We start from the raw sequence: 25,359 nt of genomic DNA, 5'->3' as shown, positions 1-25,359 counted from the left end.
TTGATGATTGGAGAAATTTGCCAATTTAGGAGTTGTTATTGTGTGAGTTGACTTGCAACAACTTGTGTGCAGCTGCGTCAGTCACATCCAAACACGTCAGCATGTTTCAGTTGCTGTTTTGCTATTTCGGTTTCTCATCTGGGAAACGGGTCAAGTCTAAACAAACTTCACAGTCACAGTAAATAATAATCTGAGATAGACTGCTGTGCGGCTTTATTTTTTATTTTTTCTTCCACACAATTTTAGCTGACTGTATGTAATGGAGAAAATCAATGCTGCTGCAACACTTAGTCTTCAGGCAGAGATCTACAGCAGGCCTGAGCAATGTCAATATTTTACATCATGATTTTCACTATAAACAAAAAAAAAGAAAAGACAGAAAAAGAAAAGAAAAGAAGCAATGTTTGATATTGATTTGAGAAAAAAGTTTCTTCTCTCTGCCTGTCCCCATTTTACTTTTTCTTCTTCCATCTTGGACCACTACTTTTTATTTACTTCTACATCCAAACTAATTATTTGTCCATTTATTGCAGCTTGGGGAGGACTAAAATTAATAACAAGCCCTTTTTAATTATTAAAGTGATATTGCTGTTATTTCTGCATTGAACATGTCATGGCAGTAGGTCTACTGATTAAGCCGTTCTCATGCTCACTCCCACGTTGTAGATTTCCTGCCCAGGTTTTCCAAACCTCTTTGTCCAGTTTAAAGCTACCAGATCTGGTCCAAATGTGCTGATGTGGGACTACTGAGCCCTGCACATCTTCCAGACTTTCAACACAATGTGCAAACTGTTGCAAGACTTGGAGGTCGCTGAACAAACTCAATTTGTGATCACTGCGAGGTAGCCCGCCTTTCAACAACAGAGAACCGCCTTCTGATGAAACACTGCTGCATCAGGAAAGTTTGAGGTCATCCCAAAAATAAGCCTTAAAAAGCCCCGACTTTCTCATGCACCTGGCTCTGATGAGACTCCGTGAGCATCTCTGTGCGCTTGGTGCCCACGCAGGTGTATATACGAGTGTGTATGTTTATCAAAGAGACTGCATTTGTGTGTTCCTCTCCTCTCTTTTTCGACGTCTATCTGGGTCAACCATCTGGGGAGATGCCAAGGCCTTGGTGAAGTGGGCAGCTGGCCATCACAGCTGGCCCGCAAAAAAACACACAGACACACACAAACTTACACACATATACACATATACACGCTCACGGAGGAAAACGTAGAGCCACCAGGTAACATCTGCATAGCCACCGCCCAGAGCAAAGATCCAGCCTTGACACCTGAGCCCTCATTATATTCTGTGGGAGCAGAAAATTAAAAGAGAAGAGTGTTTGTGTGTGTCTCTGTAAGCACAAAATGCCTGAGAATAAGTCTGACTGTAATTATAGGGGAATGTGTGTGGTTGTGTTACGTTTGCATACATGGGCATGTGTACATCCTCATTGGATAAGGAAGTGAAGTTGAAGCTAATTAACCAAGATGGAGAATAAATCCAGCCTGCAGAGCCTCTCTAACCTCTTTTTTTCTTCTTCTTCTTCTCCGCAGCGCCTTCTGTCGTACAATGGTGGTTCAGGCTTTCTCACACTGCGTCTAATTCAGCGGCTTCAGATATGATTGCAATTGAGGTACTCAAAAGTAGGCCACGACATGTTGTGTTCACATTTCTCTGTGTGTGTGTCATATATTGTGTATGAGATGGCTCAAAATAAAAAATAAAGAGGTGCCGGGAAAAGTAGGGCAAACCTTACACCTGGTGAAATGAGGAGCATTTTTGTGGGAAGCCTTTATCAACAAGATTTCTTCCTGAAGGAGCAGGGGATCCACTCCAATGCACAAACACTACAAACACTAGAGACACATTGTTCCACTCAATTTTTCTCAATTTTATAACCTGTTTAATGGGCTTTGTACGCTGCAATATGACGTCTGAGTCTCATCTGTGAATTCAATTAAACAGGGAAAGTCTGGCTTTTCCAGGTAAGATTGGAAGAACTGACTGGAAAAGGCTTTTTTCTGACTGCTGTGCTATTTAAAATAAGAATAGAGATGTGCACAACCTGCCAGTTTTAGGCCAGGTGCTGGATTAAAGTGGACATGAAGCACAAATGGAAAATTGTAGTCCAAGACACACACACACACAGGATCCTTCCATATTGAAATAATGGTCTTCACCAGGTGCAGGTTTGGGAGGTTGAGTCCAGTGTGAGGGTCTGTTTTTTTTTTTTACAGGTGCTGTATCTAACTTCCAGCTGGTTTTCGTAGAAAGGAACTAAACTATATGAGACCTGAGATCTCCATTCATATTGATAAGGCATCAACAGTTTTCCATCTTATACTCTGGGGAATATATTAAGCGAGATCTGTGGCAATGTGGCTAAACTACCAGATAGTCTGAGCAGTGGAATAAACTCAACAAGAAACCAGTAAGAGTCTCTTTTCTCATGATTACAACCACTGAGATGCCCCCCACTACTCCAGTAGTTCTGCTCATTTGGATACTTCCCTTGACTTAATGTGAAACAGATAAAGAAAATAAAACCAGCTAGAAATACCGCCTTGCGGTCGGAAGCCTCAGCCAACCAGTCAGGTTGGAGTTTACATCAATGTTTGCCCAGAGTCATAATATGTGAAGACTTTGAAAGAAATTAATAAAAGGTATTAGGTATACTTTCCTTTTATGTGTTCACATGCTCGGTCATATAACATTAAGTTGTGAACATGACAGTCGACGATGTTCAGATGTTGGATGTTGCTGCAAAGAAGCTACAAATTCTAAAAGTTGGATGCTTCACAAAACATCTTCAACCAGGCAGCAGAGAATATCTTTAAAATCGTTTCATCACTTAGCTTCAAGGTGGACACTCAAGATTAGAGTCATCAATTCGACCAAATGTGAGACATGGGCACAATCTACCATTCTCTTCCTGAGTCATGACGTTGAATAATGGCTAGAAAAGTGTGTTTTGCAGAACGTTATGATGTCCTATCCTATTAGACATGTGCGTGAAACTTTGTCAAAATTAGAACATCAGTTCTTGAGTTATGAGATTTATTTTGTGAGGCCACAATGATCTTTGACCTCTGACCACCAAATTCTAATCAGTTCATCCTTGAGTCCAAGTGGACGTTTGATCCAGATGTAATGAAATTTGTCTCAGGCGTTCCTGAGGTATTATGTTCACGAGAATGGCATGGACGTGATGTCACAGTGACTTTGGCCTTTGACCACCAAAATCTAATTGGTTCGTCCTTAAGTTCAAGTGGACGTTTGTGCCTAATTTAAGGAAATTCCTTCAACGCGTTCTTGAGATATCATGTTCACGTGAATGTGGCCTGACATAAAAATGTTTACTTTATTTCTGTCACAAATTTATGCTAAAATGTTCCACAAGTAGCAACCATCAATCAACCCTGAACCTTCAACTCTGATTGAATAATGATGTTTGATGTCTGAAAGGAACAATACTTGTGTAAATTAGAAGAAGTGACAGCCTCCTGGTGCGTTGTTGTTGGTGTCAATGTGCCAGGCCAGAAACCACAGAGGGGAAGTGAGGCATGGGTAAATGTGCCTGTGGCGTTCGGGCCTCCATCCCAGTGCCAGGCCCCCCTCCTTCCACTCCCTCATTTTCCGCTCTTTGTTTTTTCCGCTCTTTCTCCAAGTCTTCTTCTGTCTGCCTGACACACGCCAACACAAACATGGTTGTTTCCTATTAGCGCTGTGTGTGTGTGTAACACTTAAATGATTCAATGTTTTGCTCTCAGTGGCCCGTTAGCAGGGGACTCTCAGAGCTCTCAGGTGTGAGTGTATGTAATTATCATGTAAGTGTGCCAAGTCAAGTCCTCCATTGATAAATGTGGAAACTGGGGCTTTCGCATTATCCGCAATATTGCAATACCGCTCCACAGACGAGCCAACCACGGTGGATATCAGGCAACCACCGCAACCGCGCTATGTTCTCATTCTTTCTTTTTTCATGATGCTAAGCCCTTCTTGTTTTACACTTTAATGAATGCGTGTATTGAATGCTCATCAGCCCCCACCCCCCCCAGTCCTGTCAGTCTCCCGTGGCTCCCTCGGTCCAGTCCGCTCTAGCAGCTCTGTAGAATCCTACCCATCATGCACAAGGGTCTCAATGAGCACCAGCTAACCTGACGCCCAGCCTTCATAACAGAGTAAGGCTCGGGGTGAACTGACCGGGGTCCGCACTGATGCTCAGTAGTAAAAAAACAGGTTTTGTCTTGGAGTTATTTAAACTGTCTCGGGTCACCGCGTGGCCAAGCAGGCTGCCACTTATAATGCGAGGTTAAGTAGATTTCCACCATTCATACAATCTGAAAGCACATCCAGGCAGACTACATTCATAAATCCCAGGTTTAAGGAGACTTGGCTATAGGCCAACGTTGTTTCCGTCAACAAGATTTAAAATGTTTTCCATTTTTTTCAGGTACTGCTGACAGGCCAACATATTATCAGACTTACATACCTACATTATATCAAAAACACATTATCAAAATACAGTATTGGAAAAGGTATTCAGATCCTTTACTTGAAGTCCAAATGAAATGAAATAGCATGTTTTTGTCTGCTACAGCACACATACATCTGCTCTGCTATTAGCCTGTTCTCCTTTGAGAAAACATCAGAAACCAAAAAAGGTAGAAATATGTATTTCATATTTTTGGCTTAATGCTGGCACTTATTTTTCTTACCTGTCTACACAGATGGAGAGCTAATTTCCATACAGCAAATACATCAGTTCACTTAATTGTAAAACATATTTGCATAAAGCAGTAAGGTCACACTAACTAACAGCAGACAGCAGCGAGCTACACATGAGCTCACACTCTGAACAGCCCACATTAGCTTTCCTGCTCAAACCTCCTTCTTATCTAACTTACAAACATCTGGACCTCAGCTTGAAGATGGAGCCAACATACAAACATTCACGGGGGAAAAGTGCACTGCTAACGTCAGTTTGCAGGCTCGTTATCTAATTAGCTGCTCAGCTGCAGCACATTAAACAGCTGATGCTGGTGTGGTCCTCGCTCCGCAATACCGCTATTAATAACACACTGTCTTCCCAGGTCTACAGCCCAAGTTAGTTTATTTTGTCACTTGTTCCACAGTAAGCCTCAGCCTGCCATCTGTTGTCTGCCAATCACAAACAGACACCGACTTGCACCTTCAGTTGGCTGAGAGGGAGAAACGAACATTCATGATATAACCCCCAAAAAATGATATCTTGATTGTAATTATAAACAAATAATTTAAAAAAACATGTTGAAACATGTTGAAAAAGGGATAGTTAAATGTGACTTCAGTTGAACCAAATAAAATACTGTGTTACAAGTAAAGTCTTACAAGTATGATCAATCATGATCAATCTTACTTGAATAAATATGCAGAAGTATAACAAGAAATTGTATTAAAAGAAACAGGTTCTTCAGAAAATGACCCCTGGGACTGAGCTGGTTGACATGGATCTGGTGTTAACTGCTTCACATACAGTCAGGCTGCTCAGTGATTACCAGCCTCGGCTCCAACAAAGAGACGCACAACAAATGTGAGGTGAAGTCAGAGGATTAATGGGATCAGAGAGATGAAATAACAAAAGTTTGTTGTCATTTTTTGGAATTTTCTCTAAATTTTTTTCTTTTTTGGTGAAATTTTAGATAATATTTCTTCTCTGGACTTAATAAAAACAATGTGAGGGGTTAAGATTGCAAATTTCTCCTCTGTAGAACAACTCTGAAACGTGACAAGAAGCACAGACGACTTATACACTGATTCTTTTAGGGGACAGATTGGAAACCACTGGCTGGATCTTTAACTATGTGTTGCATTTTATGAGCCCATTATATTGTTTTTTAAAATATAAAATCTGAAAAGTGACTGGTAACGACAGCTCTCAGATAGTTTAGTTCAAATCTTTGCCTCAGAAGTGGAGCGGAGCAGAGGTATCAAGTAGCATAAAATGGAAATATTAAAGCACAAATACTGAGAACTGAGAACTGAGTTACGTTCCACTGCTGTCAATATGATGAGATGGTGGAACATCTTTCTGGACTCACCATCTGGCCACAGCTGCCTTAGGCCTGATCTGCTATGGACCAGTGAACAAAGCTGGTCTGACTTGCTCACTGGCTACTTGCTCAATGTCTGTTAATGTTTTTTTGTCTTTTTGCTGGGCTTTGTAAGCACCCGAATCCTCAAAATAAAATAAAAATATATGATTTTGACAATTGCAAATGTCAAAAAACACACAGGAGGCAGTGAGGTTTCTTTTAGAGTGAAAAAAATACTGTCAGGATGTTTCAAGGGGGAAAAAATGACAGTATGATGCCAACGCTATGCCATCTTTTCGTGTAATTATCCAAATGATTTAAACTGGAAATGTGCTCTTGTAATCAGACAGTGAAGTCCGTTTCAACATGTCATACTTCATCTCTCTCTCTGACTATTACTCAGTGGCTAAAATTATAATTTAATAAGACAATGACCAGAGAAAAGAAGAAGAAGAAGAAGAAAAAAGAGGCCCTTTTGCTCTCATTATCTGTTCTCTGTTTATTTAGTTATTGCACTCTAAGAAAGATTCAAAGCTATTATGCTGCAGCGCTGCATCTTCTTTCACCAGGCAAAGGCCACGGTTATGTAAGGGTTACTATTTTAGTTTTTTAAAAGAACAAGCCTCTGATGGGAGGACCAGATTTTAGCAGTATTGCATCCCTAATGGCCACACTCTGTTCTTTCTTTTTTTTTTTTAATGGCTGAGAGACGATATTACACAAGTATTCTTTCTTTTCCATTTATTGATTTGATCCCTATTTATTTGGTCAGTTATTCCCTTCTTGACAGTACTTTTTTTATTATTTCTTTTATTGTCTGTAATGCTTTATTAAAGCTTTATTATTTCAGTTAAGTATTTTTTTTAACTGAATAAGAAGTGCTCAAGGAAACTGCCTTCTTTATTTTTTTATATAATACATTATTGTCTGCTTTGGTGGAAAGCTGTGCGGTGGAATGAAGGACTAATGATTCAATGTGATGCCAACATGCTGACTCAGCTTCAATGTTATTTGCCAATTTGGTCATTCAATGTAAACCAGAGACCGAAATAGAGAGAACGAGGGGGCAGATAAACAGTGAAAACAAAGAAAGGCACAGAGAGCTTCATGATAGAGTAGAAAATGACACTATGGGAGTAAAAGCAAATCTAAAATCCAATGTTACGTAGATGCAAAGAGAGAGAAAGGTGAAGAAATTCACTTTTATTCCTTTTCTAAACTTTTGGCGTCTGTTAATAATATGCAATATGTGACATTAGATCATTAAAACACTTCCTATTCTGACCTACAGTATCAACAATCAAGTTTAATAGCCAAACAAAGTGGCTATTCACACAAAAGACACAAAAACTGTATTTTAATAGATGCCAGAAATGCCGGGGGACACCCAGCACTATGTTGAAGAAGTGACAAAATGAAATACTCAGTGGTTATAAAACTGGGGGGCATTATAGCAGAGGAGGGGGTAAACAAACGAGTTATGTTTACTTTCACTATTGCACATTGTGTGTATTCTTCCAGCCTGACACACACGTCGAACTCTTTTTTTGTGTGTTCATAACACATCTACACAGCAGATTTGACTATTTTAAATTATGCATTGTTTACATTCATGTTTGCTAGCTTGCAGTTTGCTTGTTTTTTTTCCCCAGCGTTGGGTTGGCTAATTGCTACATTTTGTTTTTTGCACTTTACCACATCAGTCGAATAGCGTGAAACCGCCAGTAGAAATATGTATCACGTGCTCGCGCCTTGTGTATTCTCACAGACAATACAATCACAGCAGGAGGGACACAATCATAACAACATTTCTCCACCGTGCTAGAAGTGGCCAAAAAATCCTTTAAAATAGATGATGTGGTGTTGAAATCTGTAAAAGGGTTAAACCAACAAACTTAACCGAGGTCACGTAAACCTAAACAGAGGCTCAGTACAAAGCCTTCTGGGTAAAATATGTCTTTTGCTTGTCAGGCTAACTTCAGCTTGGTGTTACAGCGCAGTCTGCTCTTCTCTGCTTGTGCGGTGAGTTTTTCCTCAAACACTGCTACCCCAAAGTGTGCCATAAAAATGTAATAAATCATGTGATGCAGGAAATGTATCCAGAGTGGATCCAGTTTGAGCTGCTAGCTAAGACAAACATCAGAAAAAGGCAATTTCAGCTTTCTTTTAATTTCCAATAATATAGCAAACTTATTCTATATGAATTTTTACTCCAAATTATATCTATATGTTTATGGGGCTCAACCTCCATTATATCTCCATCTTTTTTTTGCTAGTGTGTGTGTGTGTGTGTGTGTGTGTGTCCTGAAACACTAAAATCTGATCCATCATCTTTAATGCAGCCTGTTGAATACAAGCAGAAAGTGAATGTTTTCACATATTCAAATTGCACGTTAAAAGCTTTCACGGAGTCGCTGCAGTGGAAGAAGGGCATCTCATCCTCCTTAATAATGTCTGTGGAGATTCACCCCATTTGCTCCGGTGAAATTCTATTTGTCGGGCATGGACGCTTCACCTCCAGCAGGAAAATGCACATTACAGCTTCAGAGAAAAATGCAAACTGTCTCCTGAACAGCTCCAAGTGAGTTCCTAGACTCACCTGGGTTAAATCTTGTTGGCCTCCTCTCTCTCCTCTTTGGCACAAAATGATCCGAGCTGGTATTTATCAAACTGCTTAAAGTACAAATTTGGACTTGAAATAAAGAAGACATAAAAGTAAGAAATGCCTTTGCTTTTACTCCTACTTGAAGGCTTAAGAATAAAAGCTATCTATTACATTATTATGACCTGACAATACTCTTAAATTTAAAGAGAGCTTCAGAGGCCTCTCATGTTGCTTTAGTGTAGATCACCGATGACTGCAGTGCAGAAGCTGAGCTGAGCACACATAAGAGAGATGTTCAAAAGATCATCGGTCACAATAAATAACACATTAGCTGAAGAAATACATATATATATCAAAATAAGAAGATGGTAGTTGTTGCCAATAATATGCATTTGAACATTTGCAAAGATGTGGAACTAAATTCTTCTTAATATACATTTTCTCATCTACTAGCAGCAGACGTTTTTCTGCAAATGTACTGTTAATTAATGCCTATTTATCTATCCCAAATATATGATATTGTTCTTAATGTTGCATGTTAATTGCCAGTGCAGATGCAGGTGCAGAAAAAATAAGGATTTCTTTTCAAAATAACAGACAATAGTGCAGACATAAGGATAATCCTTGTTCCTGATTGGATATTCTTGCTCTAAACATGCATGCGATTAATCATCCTCGCTCGAGAGCAGCTTTTTAAACATTACTCCTACACTTTTTTTTTGTAGTTGGGAGCAAGTTGCTTGACCAGCGTGTTTTATTCTTCACTTCCAGAAAGAGCTTGTGCTGTTTCACTGTGCAAATCCCAGCTCATTCTAGTCCAATCTGCATGCGAGGCATATTCACGGGATTGACAGAACAATCAATTAGAGAAACTTCCACCATCATCTCTCTTTAAGCACATCATCACTTCACTTATGACAGTCTAATCAATTCAAACAAGTCATCTCTTGGCTTTTGGTGGCGTGCGTGTGTGTGTCTGTGTGTGTGTGTGTGCAACAGTAGTTACGTGAGTTGTGTGTGGTGTCCGGGTATTCGTGGCACAGAACAGCAGCAGATGTGAGAGGTAATTTGGAGCCCCGAGAGACGCTCTCTGATGTGTTACAAAGCATTATGGGTAGACTGCTGTCATTGAACTTGAGCAGACTTCAATGACACGATGTTCTGTTCTCTCCTAACACACACACACACACACACACACACCACACACACACACACACACACACACACACACACACACACACACACACACACACACACACACACACACACACACACACACACCTTTTTTGGCCAGCGTTGACCGTCTGGGTCACATTTTTGTGTGCTGGTGAGATTCACCTTTTCAAATGCAAACAAAAATAACACCAAACAAAGCTCTGCAGATACTGAGTCACCCACAGGCTTTATTTTTTAATTAAATCAACTAGAGGACGTGGAAGATGAGTGTAAAGCAATGTTCACTCTTACACTCACTCGTCTGTGCTGGGTGTGCATTTGTTTTCTCACACTGTATATCCCAAATACTGAATGGAAAGTGACGTACTGTGTGTACACACTGTACACTGTGTAGGGTTAGTCAGAGGCTACCACTGGTGTATTGAAATGCTCTAGGCCATGTTTATATAACTAGTTTCCTAACATGGGAATGGGTCACATTAGTGATGCAATGATGGCAAGAAAAAAAAAGAAAAGAAAAAAAAAGAAGTGCGGTTGAAATGCTAAAATACTGACCAGCTGAACAAGTTATGATTTGGAGCATGAAAGTCCTCAGGCCAGTAAAGTGGACATGATACACTGCTGATATTACCACACACAATCGGTGCTTGTAATTACAATAGAGTGAATGAGAGAGAAGAGAAGAGAGAAGAGAGAAGAGAGGAGGACGTGGCAGAGTTGAGATGAAATGACATAATGGGACAAATTAAGATGTAAAAGGTGGGCAGCAGCAGAAGCAAAGAGAGGCGAACAGACTGTTGGAAGCAGCGTTTTTGACATGAGCAGACAATGAGGTCATGGGCTGCCAAGGCTGATTTTGTTGTTGTGGTTCTTGTAACCGCACAACCAGCAGCCTTTTCACGGCATGCGGCCAAGGCGTTGCTTTATCCTTATTGATAATGGCTTCAGGAAGATCGTTGATGCTCGCTTGATGCCGACTGAATCTGTTCTGATTTGAACCTCTGGACCTTCCTTCCTCCGTCACCTCCAAAGAGACGCTATGAGGTGACGATGTTCACTCCATGCACGGAGACTCCAGCACTAACCTTTGGAGGCACCGAAATGAGGGCAGGAGGGCGAGAACAGAAGCAACAGCTTTTTACAGACACTACTAGTGTATTTTCTTGATTCATTGATTGTTTGGTCTATAAATATTAACATGTACGAAACTGGAATCACAGAATTTTTTAACATTTTGGTCTTTGAAAATGGCTCAAAACGATTAATCAGTTTTAAAAGTAGTCGCCGTTAATCAACTAATCATTGCACCTCTATTTCAAAGTGTTTTGAGGAAGCGGAGAATTGCATGCACTCCAAAGTTATATATGTATTATGGTTCTTTCAACAGTCAACCAGCAATACATAATTTCATCTGACAGCTTAGAAGTGCACTTAAACATGGCAGCAAATTTCTGTCATTTTCTGCATGCAACATTCAAGAAAAAGGCCATTTGTCGTTCTATCTCATTAATATTTCATATATTGACTGAGCATTCACAAATGGCCCAGCATTCAACTACGCCATGACACGTTGTAGGGTACAGTAAGTATATTTTAAAGTGAGCCAAAAACAACTATAATGGCTTAAGAGATGTGGGGAGAATACTCTTATGTTTATGTGTTACTATTAATTTAAAAAAAGTTTGGCATCTCTTCTAGAAATGTGTCCAATACTTTAGATGTTTCCTTAAAAGGTAACTCTGCATCTGATAGTCAAATCATTCATAAAAGGTATCTCGAGCCAATCTGCAATATCGTTCTGTAATGAAACTGTAGCAGCTATATAACAGATACTTTGTTTATTATAACCCACCGTGCTTCGGGTAAAGTGGATATCAAATCTCCCCCCGTAGTGCTCTGTGAGAAAAACCCTTGAATGACTTCCTAATGCGAAGCGTTTCAAGTGCAGAGCAACACGAACAAATAAACTGTCAGAGGCAGTTTCAATTAACGATAACCACGGCCAGCGAAGTGAGCGGAGCTGCTCAGAGTAACAAAATAGTTGTTATAGTGCATTTACCTCCATTACTGTGACACTGTGTAGATGCAGCATGCTTCTAAAGTGCCGCTGCATCTGAAGAGAGGCTGTTTAAATCCACAATGACACTCCTGTCTACACGCACACGAAACAAAACATTATAGCAAATGAAGAGAAGCTCAGCTGTCTATTGTATCTTATATAAGTTGTACACTGAAGTTGGCTTTACAAGTTTTAAACCTGTACTGACTGATAGTTTGGTAACTTCGGGAGGGGGGGGGGGGGGGGCAAGCTGTAAACACAACGCTGACGTATTGCCTCCGTTCAAGTCCTGCTTACAAAAAAGAGGAGCTATTAGCATCGTCATTGACAAATCTAAGTCTAATATTTACTCTTCCTCTCGCTCTGTTTTGTTCTTCATCAACTCCTGATGGAAATATCTGCCACTCAAACCAGCTCGTCTCTACAGTTGTTTGTCTGCTGCGTGGTGCTGCTCAGGAAGCGTACGCTGGGTTTTTAGAATATTTTCACACACAAGAAAAACAGCTGCCTGCTGCTGGAAATGATGCTGATGAGAGCAGCGAGAATGAAAGAAAACATTTAAGTTGCCAGAAATTCCAAACAATGAGCAGAAAGATGCTTTAAAGCGCCGTAGAGCTGCAGAATCGGTTGATAATTCTCTGAGGGATCATTAATATAAACCTCTTTGTTTTAGATTGGTTCATTTGTTTTATTATACTTATTTTGGGATGTAGACAGCTATTGAACCGTTTTAAGGAATTAAGCTGTCTTTAGGATGTTATACTTACTATAATTGTATTGGAGACTGTGCTCATGATTTATAACCACAGTGTTGCGCTCTGATATTGTGATGGGATTTGAAACATATTTGTTTTATGGTGGTTTTCTTTACTCGTTGTTATTCCTGGCCACGACTCTCTTGAAAGTAGAGATTTTTTTATTTGGTTTTTCTGGTTAAATAAAGGTTATGTTAAAACAAATATAACCATGAAAATATGTATTAGAGCTGCTTAAAAACTTGGCAGTAGCTAAAAAGGTTGATTGTCATGTTTAATGACTCATAAAGAAATTACCATGTTGAGTAAAAAAGACTTTTATCTGTATCTTGATTCTGCTTCACAGCAGTTTGACAAATGCAGCATACGCAGGGTTCAATGCCTAGATGTTAAAAGCTGTGAAAAACAATCAGCAACACAAACATTCTGTTCATCATGAAAACAAACTGAAATGTCAAACCTACATATGAAGATATATTTTTTTTGTTTCTAGCATTTGCTTTTTTCTGTAAATAGAAGACCTGAACAAGCAAAGCAGCCCACAACAGCCCCACCGCCTGCCAACATACACAAAGCTGCTAATGAGTGACTCATCAGTGCTAATTTACTGTGCTAATTTTATCAACCAACTTCACAGGCTTGAAGAAACCTTGCTATGGCAGAACGGGTGAACAGTGTGAAGCTTAACACCAACATGGCCACGCTGTCAAAGAACTGCTATGCTGTGTGTGTGTGTGTGTGTGTGTGTGTGTGTGTGTGTGTGTGTGTGTGTGTGTGTGTGTTTGCTGAAACGTCAGCGTTTTACTTTTGTTTAAGGTACTTTAACTATACTAAAGAAAAACACAATATATCTATGGACATAGGGTATTTTAATTAAGGGCTAATTGATTCTGGGAATAGTAATCAAAGAAAGAATATTCCACAACAACCTCTAAGACCTCTCGGACATAACAAAATGACAACATTTGGCTTAAACCTCTTTTTCACTATCCATATTAATCCTAAAATAATGACATTTTCTGTTAAAACTTGACATATTGGTAGCCGTCTTGTCCAATCAGTGTGGCTCTCACATACTGTGTCCGTGCCAGCCAACCAGCCGGAGTGTTTGGAAACGTGTTTGTTTGTGTGTTCACGAATTTCAGTTCTTATATAACGGGAACCATTCCAGTAGAATGTGACAGCAAACTCATGCCATGACGCAATCATGTTGAAAGTTCCCACTGCCGCGGGGGGAAAACGGATCATAAATGTTATTCACTCAATGGATCCAATAAAACACAAACACACACACACAATCTCGCACGCACACACACACACAGCACTCCAAACACAGACTGTTCAAACAACAAATTACTCTAAAATAGATGTAGATTTTTATTTCTAACATGACAAAAATATATACATAAAATATGAGAAGAAAACTAAATAAGAATAAATAAAAATAACTTTCATATTTCAATAAATGTAAATAATTAAATAATACTATTTTAAGGTTTTAATTGCCTTTAATATATCTGTGTGTTTTTTTTTTTAAATCCAGCATTTATTTCACTTTTACTCACTGGTATCATATTGCTGACTCAGCAGTGTATTTCCACACAATATCCCTTTGTGAGACTTTAGGCCATGATCCTTTATCTCCATTTATCTTCATCATTTCACTCAGCTGCATTAGCTATAGGACAGATTTAAAGTCATTAACTGGCAATTACAGCGAGATAAATGGATTTCAATTGTTTCAATTATACCTTTTTTTTTCTTCACAAAAATGAAATGCTAACCATTTCATCCACTGATGGCAATGAAGATTACTGACACTAATTTTACCTACAAAATAACTTGAAAAACTGCAGTTGGAGCTGGATGTTTGACAAAATAAAGTATCCGCCCTAATAAATTCATTGCCTCAGCAAATCTGTTGTTGTGTCAGAGCGAAAGACAGGAAGAGACTGACAGTGGGAGGACAGTAAACAAGTATGTTTCAACATCTCCTATAGAGAACAATCTGCCGTGGGGCGAGGCTGTGGTTTTTCATGCTGATCTAAATTTAAGGCGGCAAAATTGAAGTATTTCATAATTACATGATTGAGTTAGCGTCCAAAATAACCTTTTCACCCTCCTCCCAAAGAGACTGGTAGATGAAAAATAAACGGCCAAACTGCCCAAAATAATAAATTGCCTTTCCGTGTCTCATATACATTAGTTTCAGTTCATTTAATTGATATAATAAGGTATTATAAACTTAGAAAAGAGGCCAAATTTCCATAAAATAACCAAATAAACCTGCATTATCAAAGCATATTAGTACAGTCCAACATGTTATACTAATTAATGTGGAACACAATGTTGTATGAGATTATGTTTTTGGCATTATAAAAACATATTTCATAATAACAAAATGAGCAACATCTGCTGATCTAGACTTTCACTCTGCCATTCTGTACAGTTACAAAAACACTGAATATATTTGTATATATTTCATATTTCAGGTGAATCGGCCAACAAAAACAAACATCTGCAGCGGATTAAAGTTCTCCGTCACTATGACAAATTCCCATCATTTGGTTTGAGAAAGAGAGAGAAAGAAAGAGAGAGGTAATTTCCCATTCTTCTCCAACTCTAATTCATTCTCTATATCAATGGTGCGTCACAGCGTGCGTGCGAGCGACACAGAGCAGTGCACAGTATCTGAACACAGAGCATCACTCAACTTTAGTGATGCAATACATAGAGACTAATAGGTCGATCTATCCATCTATCATGGCTCTCAAACAGGTCCACAATAAAGTAGCCAAGATATGGTTTCTCTACTAAATGGTAAATGGACTGTACTTATATAGCACTTTTCTAGTCGTTATGACAACTCAAAGTGCTTTTACATTACATGTCTCATTCACCCATATTCATACACTGATGACAGGGGCTACCATGCAGGGTGCCAACCTGCTCATCAGGAGGAAACTAACCATTCACACACATTCATACACCGTTGGCACAGCAACGGGAGCAATTTGGGGTTTTCGTGTCTTGCCCAAGGACACATCGATATGTGGACTGGAGGAGCCGGGAATCGAACCTCCAATCTTCCAATTGGTGGACGATTTATTTTCTCGAGTAATCAATTAGATGTTTGGTCTGTTAAATGTCAGAAAATGGTGAAAATTATAAACCACTGTTTCCCAAAGCCCAAAATCACTTCTACAAATGTCTTCTTTCATCTCAACTAACCCAACTCAAATAATATTCGGTTAACCATTATTAAAAAAAAACATTTCAGAAGCTGGACTCGTTCTTAAAGAATGACTCAAACGGGTTTATCGATTATCAAAGCAGTTGGCAATTAATTTAATAGTTGGCAACTAATCAATTAATCGACAAATTCTTGCAGCTATAAATCTATCTAAACCACCTTTTCCTTTTCCCTGCACCTCTATTATACTTGGCTACTTCCTCACTGTTTGCAATGTGGTGGTAGGAGATGCTGAGCTTGTTACACACAAATAGCTCATGCATGCACAGCGTCTGATATACACTGCCTCTCTATTAATATTTGAAATCCTGCAGTTCGATGTCTTATCATTCCCTTTCTCCTCTATATCTCCTTCTGTGCGGCCAAGCTCCATATACTATCCATCTTGTTTATATTGACTGCTCCCTCAGCGAGGAAGGACGGTGCTCAGTGATTCATTCAAGTGTAAAGTTGGAGATATCCGAATTTGTCATCATCTGTGTTTTTAAAATGCTTTTACTAAAGTCCCGTTTGGACAGAATTCATATTCCAAGACTGCATGGGTGGCAAGTTATTCACCATGAAGCACTGAAACTAAATGACTATGGTTAGACTGTAACGATGTATACCGGGGTATTTGAAAAAAAAAAAAAAGTCTAATCATGTGTGCACTTCACCACAGAAGGGGATAAACAGATGCAAACAAGTTGGTTGCTCAAGAGACTGCAATTGCTGCCATTTGGCAGAAAAGTAGGTCTGCAGCAGGAAGAGCCAGTAAATCTTGATGACAATACGTGTAAGATTAGCTTGCAAAAGGTGGCATGAATGGAAAAAACATATTCCCATCTCAGACTTAATCACCCACAAACTGTTACAAGGGTGAACATGTTGTCAAACTTGACTGACAAGCCCAATCCATCCAGCAGGCAACAACAATGCAGATGTTTGGGAGAATACAAAAGGAACGGTGTGCAGTGGAAAATCTGTACTTACGTACTGAACTATGCACAACATGTCCCTGCAAAACCCTGTCCTTTCCCGTCAATCCAAGTTAGTACATGTGCCAAACAATACACGCTATCACCGCTAACAATACAGTACGCAGAAACTAAGTAATGTTAACATGGTGTATGTATGAAAATGAATTCTTCTTTAATGATCAGCCTTTTACAGATATGCAGATGACACATACATTTACCTCACTCTGTCACTGACTACAGCTCCACAGATTCTTTTCACAAGTGCCTAAAACAAATCAGTGATTAAATGTTCCTAAATTTCCTCCAGCTAAATACAGACAGGTTGAGACCTTTCTCTCAACCTGATGCTTGGTCTTTCAAATTGTGTTTGTAACCGTATACTCAGATCTATATTTAGATGTATATTGTAGTCACATCAGGTCAATAAGAAAGTCTTCTGACTGGCATCTTAAAAACAAGAAGAAGAGACAAGTTTCCCCTCTGTCTCCTTTTGACATAAATCCTGTGATGCCTGCACATCTTTTATTAGATCTCTCCAGAAAAAACTCTCAGCGGCAAATGCAGCTGTTTCTGAATCTAAACACATCACATAAAGTCTCTGCTCTGGCTTCCATGAACTCATACAATGGAGAATACAACACTACTGTATCATAGTCTGCAAATGAATCTTTCACCATCCAAACCTTCTTGGCCTCTCAGATGATCCTCTGGAGGCTTTCTGCTAACTGTTAGTCAAAACTAAACATGGAGAAGCAGCATTTAGTTACTATGCTGCAAACTGCAAAATTACCAAAGGAGGCTACTGTGATGATCGATAAATAAACCCCTGTCTATGGAGTACGATTAGGTTAGAGAGAGCGCCTCTGACTGTAAAGACTGATGATTGATTCAGTAGGTAGGCCTGAAAGGTTAATAGGATTAATAATGAAATGATTGCACACTGATGAAACCTTGTCTGACTTGCACTCCCCTGTGAATCACTTGCATAAACTTAATAAAATGATGAAATTTGGGTGACTTGAGGATGAGTTTTCCTGCTGTTTTGCTCCACTGTGTACATCAGTCTGTCTCCGCTGATGTTCCACGTCAGCTGAACGCAGACCAACTCACTGAGGAGTGATTCAAGTACTATTATTTTCAAGGCTTAAGCTGATTCCTCTTTAAAACCAATTCCATTAATTCTTCTCAACTGCTATTAAACAACCACTTACACACACGAACATGAGAATGCACATGTACCACAGCGTCACACACACACACACACACACACACACACACACACACACACACACACACACACACACACACACACACACACACACACACACACACACACACACACACACACACACACACACACCATTTTTTCTTCATCCTCTTTGTCTCCATATCACAGAGACACACACAGTTTCCCCAAATCCAGAGTGCTAATTATAGCGTGCCCATTAATCAGCGACAGCTGTAATTATACTAATTCCAATGTGTAATCTGATCAAGGTGAGGGAGATCAAATCGCAGCCTTTCTCTCCTGCTAGGCTTTAAGGCGTTTCACTAATGGTGGCGACAGCGGTGAGGTTTTTAAGGAAAATTGGTTTAGAGCAAAACAATCTGATTTGACTCGGTATGTTAGCTGTGTAGGAGGGCAAAGTACAAGCATGTGTGTAAATAAAGCTTCAATTGTCTGCAAGCCATTGTTTCTGCTAAATGGCTTTTATTAATTTAACATTCATATTTTTAGAAACAAAGCCACCTACAGAAACAGCTAGCTACCAACCACAGAGAAAACTATATGGGCATTTAGCAACATTTGGCACGGCTTACCTTGAGTGAATTTGCGTCTTGTGTATTTTTAGGTTCACTTCATGGAAAGCAGATATTCATTATCTTCAACAACAAGAAGTTATAAATGTTTTATAAAGACAGAGGCTGCATTCCAGGTGTATTCAGCAGGATTTTAAGCATGTACTTTTTGTCTATTATTGCTTGCCCGGACAGAAAAACCACAAATGATGACAGCTAAATATTTCTTCTCATGCAGTTGATGATCCAAGGGAGTACAGAGAATCAAACTGACAGTTCCCATTGGAGAACAGGAGTCTCTGCTCAAAATTTGTTTGTGTAATAAGTCACGCAAATGTGTGTGCAACACAAATTTCTCCAGTGAGCCACAAAGACAGCTGTCCACCACAGTCTCTTTTATCTGAGTAAAGGTATTACGTTATTTCTCCATCTGTTATGTGGTCTGTGTTGGTCGGGAAGGCGGTTTGCTGTTGTGAGAGTGATAATATTTGAATTCCAGTGCACCAACGTGTGCGCAGCTATGTGTGCACTCACCTCCCCGAGGACAGTCTGGACTTTTAATCATCCGCTGACAATAACGCTTATAACGAGGATAACTTATGCAGACGTGCATGATGGATTATTATTACCGTGGGGTGCTTTCATGAGTAGCACTTTGCTGTTTTATCTGTGTGCCTGTGTGTAATTATTGTGTGGATTGGGTGTCAGATCAGGGCTGATCTGACGTAGGCTCATCTGTAATCATCCTACCAAGCTGGTGTTAATTGGCATCAGCACGTTCTGTTAAAAGTCAGTATGTGACGTGTGCATGTAAATGAATGTGAGCTCGAGCTCGTCTACACTTGCGTGTGGATGTGGATGTGGCAGTGGACTCCTCGTGTGTATCCAATATACAACTGTGTTGTATCATTATACTTGTACAAGAAAAATAGATTCTTATGGGAATCATTATTTTCCACCCAGCACTAATATCAAAAACACCAGAGCACACAATGATAGCCGATATTATTGGGCAGTTTTAACTTATTAAATACACCAAGTAGGATTTAGATAAGATATTGTAAATCAAAAATGTTAGAAACATATGTTTGACGTAATTAAGAAGTATACTGTATATAAATGACATAGTTAATGCACCAGAAAGGACTAACAACTTAATTTTTTCAACTGTAAAATGTTCCTGCTGAGTACTGTCACAATTCTTTGACTTATACGTTAACTATCATCTTATTTTCTTGATTAATCAATACATTTTTTGGTCAATAAAATGTCAGTGAAATATCGTTTCAGCATTCAAATAGCTACAGTAACTACTTAAACAAACCCAAAACTTTACTATAGTATAAAACACTATACTATATACTATAATATACTGTAAGATACTATACTATATTTATAATAAACTATATTTGAAACAATAATATAAAAAACTTAATATACTATAATATAAGACACATATTAGCAGCAATATTTTACTATAATATAAGAGAAGGATTAACAGTAAATATTCACCTTTCAAAAAGTGAAATCATAAAATAATTGGATTGTTGCTGCAACTAAATGAAATATTTATGAAAATAGTTGGCAATACATGTTCTGTTGATTGATTAATCACCTAATCAGCTGTGTTCTGCTCTACTCATAACACTTTAATAAGAACATTTAATAGATCCCTATAAAAAAGTGCTGGTTACGTTCTGCGTTAATGCTAAACAAATGAATGTAATTGATTACATCTCTCTGTTTGTCACATCACATAAAGGCCTAAAAGTGTATGTTATATCCACACTGACTAAGTACACAATTTGTCAGCACTTAATAATAACACCTGTGGTCATCACTTACACGAGGAGTACACAGAACTGATGGTACGGTAGAAATATGTAAACACAACGTTGTCGCTGTGTTATTATGAAGTTGGATCACTGCTCCAGATGCACTAAGACCCATCTGCAGTTTGTACTGTACAGTGTAAAACAGATGTCACAGAGACAGTAAGCAGACTGACTCTCTGCTGGGTCCAATCTACACCATCAGCGATAGCAGCGTCTATTACAGCTCCGCCTGAATGACTACATTGTTTTTGCATCTGGCCGCCGCTCCTACACAACCCAGGTTCCAAAACAAATGTGGGCTTTGATACCGGATCCATCCTGTCTCCTGTCTGGTCACGGGCACGGATGGATTGCTGGATGGAAACCAGCGTTAGTGTATAATGTTCTTTTGTATGACAGCGAGCGCGGCTAAATACAGAGGTGTGAGAAACAGATCGAGTGAGTGTGGGTGGCAAGTGTGAAAACACGCAGGTATTCTCCATATGGATACTTTACTTATAATAACACGATAATAATAATGGCGTGAACCACTCAATAGTACAGAACATATGCTGCTGAAAGTCTGAGGAGAGACGAGCCAAAAACACAGGAACATAATCCTACTCAAACATAGCGTAAAGTTTATTTTAAGGTATTTTAGAAAGCTGATGTTCTCATTATACCACATTAACAGAAAAAGAGTCATAAGCAGGAACTTTCCAAAAGCAATACGAGTGGGGAAAAATGATTAACGAGGATGAGAAAATGAGAAAATAATATAGATATTAGAGGGAATTGAACTTTGAACAGAAGCCAAATCAATATGTTCAAGTCTTTTTTCTACCAATAAAACATTACATAGCTGCTTTTGCCCCTTTGGACATGTTTACTTCTCTATGCCTGGATTCTTAGTGAGCAAAGATCAGTCTGATCTACGGCGCAAAATGTAAAAAAAAAAAAAAAAATCTCCCACTTTCTTTTAACCTTGTCTGGAGTTCTTGGATGTTAGGAGAAAACTTCCAGAGATGAGCAATTGGAAGAACTAGCTGGACAATTGGAACCAAACTTGCTCCCTAATGATAATGTGGGACCCTAAGAAACAAACGGCCATCTGTTACATCTGGACAACGCCAGACGGGTCAGAGCTCCTCTGGAGAGACCTTGTAGAGAAATGATTAATTGGAAAATAGTTTTAAAAATGATGAAGCAGAGGGCAAGATGATGATTTGTTACTGTTACTTTAATCATTTAAATGGCTGCGTGTGTAGGGCTGTGAGGCCTATGCAGCGTCAGTGATCTCTCACTAATGTGGGTCACTGGAGAAGATTTGATTCTATCACAACCTCCACATTACTGTCCAGAGCCGAAGCATCAAATATATAAGCTGCACATTTATCTCCGTGTGCAGTATTTTAAAATGACTGTGCTTTAATTGTTCTTTTGCAAGCGAGAGAAATTACATTTATATCGATTTACAAGCATGTGTTTTTGTTACCAAACTCATTTTTTTAATAAATTGGAAATTAGTTGTACTCTTGAATATCTGCTTGCCATTATTTTTCCCAGACTTCTACTTCTGGATCTAGTTATGAATTAAGTTATTACTAAAATCCAATAATAATTTAATACAGGGGCAGTAATGTAATATGATACATATTGGATTCATTTATATAGTCTTACAGTAACAACCGGCTCTTTGAGGGTAACCATAATGCGGGCTTGGGTGGAATTGAGTTTGACACCCCTGTTTTAACAGCTTATATGCAGCTTTACTGTGTGTTTCCATGTGTTTTGTATTAATGTGTGTGACTTTAAATAGTGACTCGCCCATCCACACAGAAGACCTCTTTTCATTAAACATAATTGAGCCCTTTTTGCTGCAAAATGACACCACAAGACCCAAACCTGACTTCCCACTCCTAGCTGACGGACCAAAGGTGATCCTTCAAACAGTAGCGCTCTGCTTACACGCACAAGAAAAACACTTTATGCTCATGACATCAATGAAATATGGCTGGCATACTTCCCTGAGGAATAAAGATTAAATCATCTGAGGCAGCCACTTTTGCAGCAACAGCAAGAAGAAAATAAATAAATAAATAAATAATGATAAGGTGTGTTATTATTGTATACGCCTCTCATCTTCCATCACTCGGTGAAGACCTGACACTATAAACTCATGTAATGTGTCACAGCCATCAGTTCACATCTGCAACAATGCCACCGAGACTAATGTAATATCCAATAGCTGCTTTGTGATAGTGCAGAAGTGTTGTTTTTTTTAAGGCGGCCGCTTTAAGGGTTCAAAAGTACCTCGACGATTGTTCAGGGATTGAAAAGCTCTCATTCAGTTTTTTCAGGATTAAAGTGGTGTTTCTCGCAACATTTCATCCACCCTTTAATCCTTTTACACCTTTTCATTTTGTTTTAACGTAAAATCCACAAAAACAAACAAAGCTATCCTCGACTTGAGTGAATTGTATGAAAACTATTCTCCACCTGTGGTTGTCAAATGCTCGTGTTTCTGCAGCAGCTCAGCGCAGTCTGACTGGGGGAGTGCTGGTTGGCTATCTTGCCAATGCTGCACTAAATATTCATTACGATAATGGAGGAGAGGTGGAAGCAGGAGGGCAAGATGCCACGGGTAGTGTTTTCAACCACACAGGGCTACGGGAATGTTGCTGCCATAAACACACGCACAAACGCACACAGTGAATGGGGCATCTGCTAAAAATTCAGCATTACAAATAATGGAAATTAACAGCAGGTTTGGCGCGCTTGTTTGCATGCAAAAGCCATTTTGCAGTTTGACGATGCAAGCAAACAAATATGTGGTTACATCACCAAAAGCAAAATATGTGTTGTGTATATGTGTGTGTGTGTGTGTGTGTGTGTGTGTGTGTGTGTGTGTGTGTGTGTGTGTGTGTGTGTGTGTGTGTTAGGGGCTGATACAGAAGCTAATGCTGCTCATGCTGTCTGTGGTTTAAGAGTATCTGCTCCCTACAGGGGGAGGATGAACGAGGCAAGGCTCAAACAGACAGAGCTGACAACTATGTTTTAGGACTTTTCACTTTTTTCTCCACCTTTACCCTAAGAGAGGACAAAGAAAGACCCTTCTGTTGACAGCGTGGTGCCATCACCTGAGCGCAGCTGGGCATAGACCCCATGTAGCGACAGGTGGTGGTCAGAATCTTCTCAAGGCGATCCTCCTCCTCTACTTGACAGTTCTTCCCCTCCAGCACTCAGCAGGAAAATGGAGAGTATTTAAATGGAGTGCAGGGAGGGCAGTAAATGTCTTCTTTTGTCAATAACACCACCTGTGTCTCAGCTAAAGCCCCCTACCCCCAAAAAAACATTAAACAAACACCAAAATAGAAAAATAAGACAGTATGTCAACTCCATAAAGTGGGGGAACTTGTGTCAAAATTGATGTAACAAAGGCAAAGACTTTTCCAAAAACTCTAGATCCCACAATTTCCATAATGCAACTCACTAGTATTTTCCTTATATCCCCTCGACCTGGTTAACACCCCCACGTCTTCAAAACTATAAAATCACAGCTTGTATCGAAGGCTTAACATTTTCCAATCTCCAGTCTGAGCTGAGATACCGTCAATGATATCACTATGATGTCACCAGGATTATTTTCTCAGACTTTTTTAAAGCTCTTCCAGATCCACAGAAGAAAATATAAAAAACTGTTGTCTCGGACTGAGTAATGCTCCCAATAGTGAGTAAACTGATTGTCGTGTGTAAAAATTGGTGGAGCGGCACTTAAAACCATCTCAAGTAATTCCTTGAGTGAATGAGTCACCGTCACATGAAAGGACTTGGGACAAAAGGGACATGGGTATATACTGTAAGTACATAAATGGATTCCCATGCCGTATAATTAATCATCCCTACACAGCAGAGAAAAAAGGTTTTGGGATTCAAGAGAATAACAAGCAAAGAGAGACAAAAAAAGGGTTGGAGGAAGAGCCCAGGATCCCCTGATATTCAAGCCAGTCTAAAAATAGCCGTGCTGGAGCAGCGATATGAAATGTACTCCTCAGAGACCTCAAAGAACAAAGAGGAGAAAAAAAAAAAGGACCCAAAAAAAAAACCCGGAACGCTTTGTAAAGCTGAACAGCAGGGGTGATGTGGCACTGGCATCAGATCCGTGTGTAAGTCACACCGCTGTTTGTGAACTCTGGCTCGCTCTGAACATGAACCCTCTTCATTTCTGAATGATCGGTAACGTTACCCCTCAATTGGCAATCAGTCGCTGGAGTAACTCCAGGTTTGAAAGAGTCGTGTAGTCAGCACACTTCAGCTTAGGTGTAACGCTTGTCTCGCATGAGCAATATCAATAGCTTTCTGTTGAAGTAATTAGATTCTGCTGATCAAAGAGTACATCCAGGAAAGGGTTGTCCTGCTGCCAAATGGGGATAGAACAAACAAAACAAAAAAAGCTACAACCAAACCTGGTAGCTGTCCCTTTTTTTAGGTTATAATTGTATGTCAATACACACAACCTGTTTGAAATGTTGATCATCTAGAAATCCCACTGTTCCACTTGTACGTCACACTGTGTTTGAGAAATGTGACAGTTCTGAACTCACCGTTCCACTGAGTAGTCGAGGGGAAAGCTGATTTATTTGATACTTCTTCGCAGTCCACGTATGCCACACGAACACCACACGAACACACACACCTCGCCTGCAGGAGAAAAACAGTAGATAATATAACATTAATATAAGTGTGATATATTCTGGGCATACAATATAACGTCACTTTGTTCATACCTTAAAAATTAAAGTGTAAAAAATAAATGTAGATACTTGAGTTGATTGCATTCATTCATTCATTCATATATTGGCCATTCTACCAA

The 25,359-nt window shown here is 39.3% G+C and overlaps 1 protein-coding gene across 3 annotated transcripts in view; it reads right to left on the bottom strand.

Annotated features, from left to right (window-relative positions):
* adarb1b (adenosine deaminase RNA specific B1b) overlaps nt 1-25,359 on the bottom strand; it is a 119,673-nt gene that overhangs the window by 51,817 nt on the left and 42,497 nt on the right. For all 3 annotated transcript variants that reach the window (XM_062431142.1, XM_062431140.1, XM_062431143.1), the window contains one exon: nt 25,091-25,187. The gene's annotated coding sequence lies outside the window, so the exon portion shown is untranslated. The remainder of the gene's footprint in view (nt 1-25,090; nt 25,188-25,359) is intronic.

Source organism: Scomber scombrus, chromosome 13, assembly GCF_963691925.1.
Source record: "Scomber scombrus chromosome 13, fScoSco1.1, whole genome shotgun sequence".
Classification (NCBI taxonomy): Eukaryota; Metazoa; Chordata; class Actinopteri; order Scombriformes; family Scombridae; genus Scomber; species Scomber scombrus.
The sequence above is the reverse complement of the archived record's forward strand: the minus strand, read 5'-3'. Positions and strand labels throughout refer to the sequence as shown.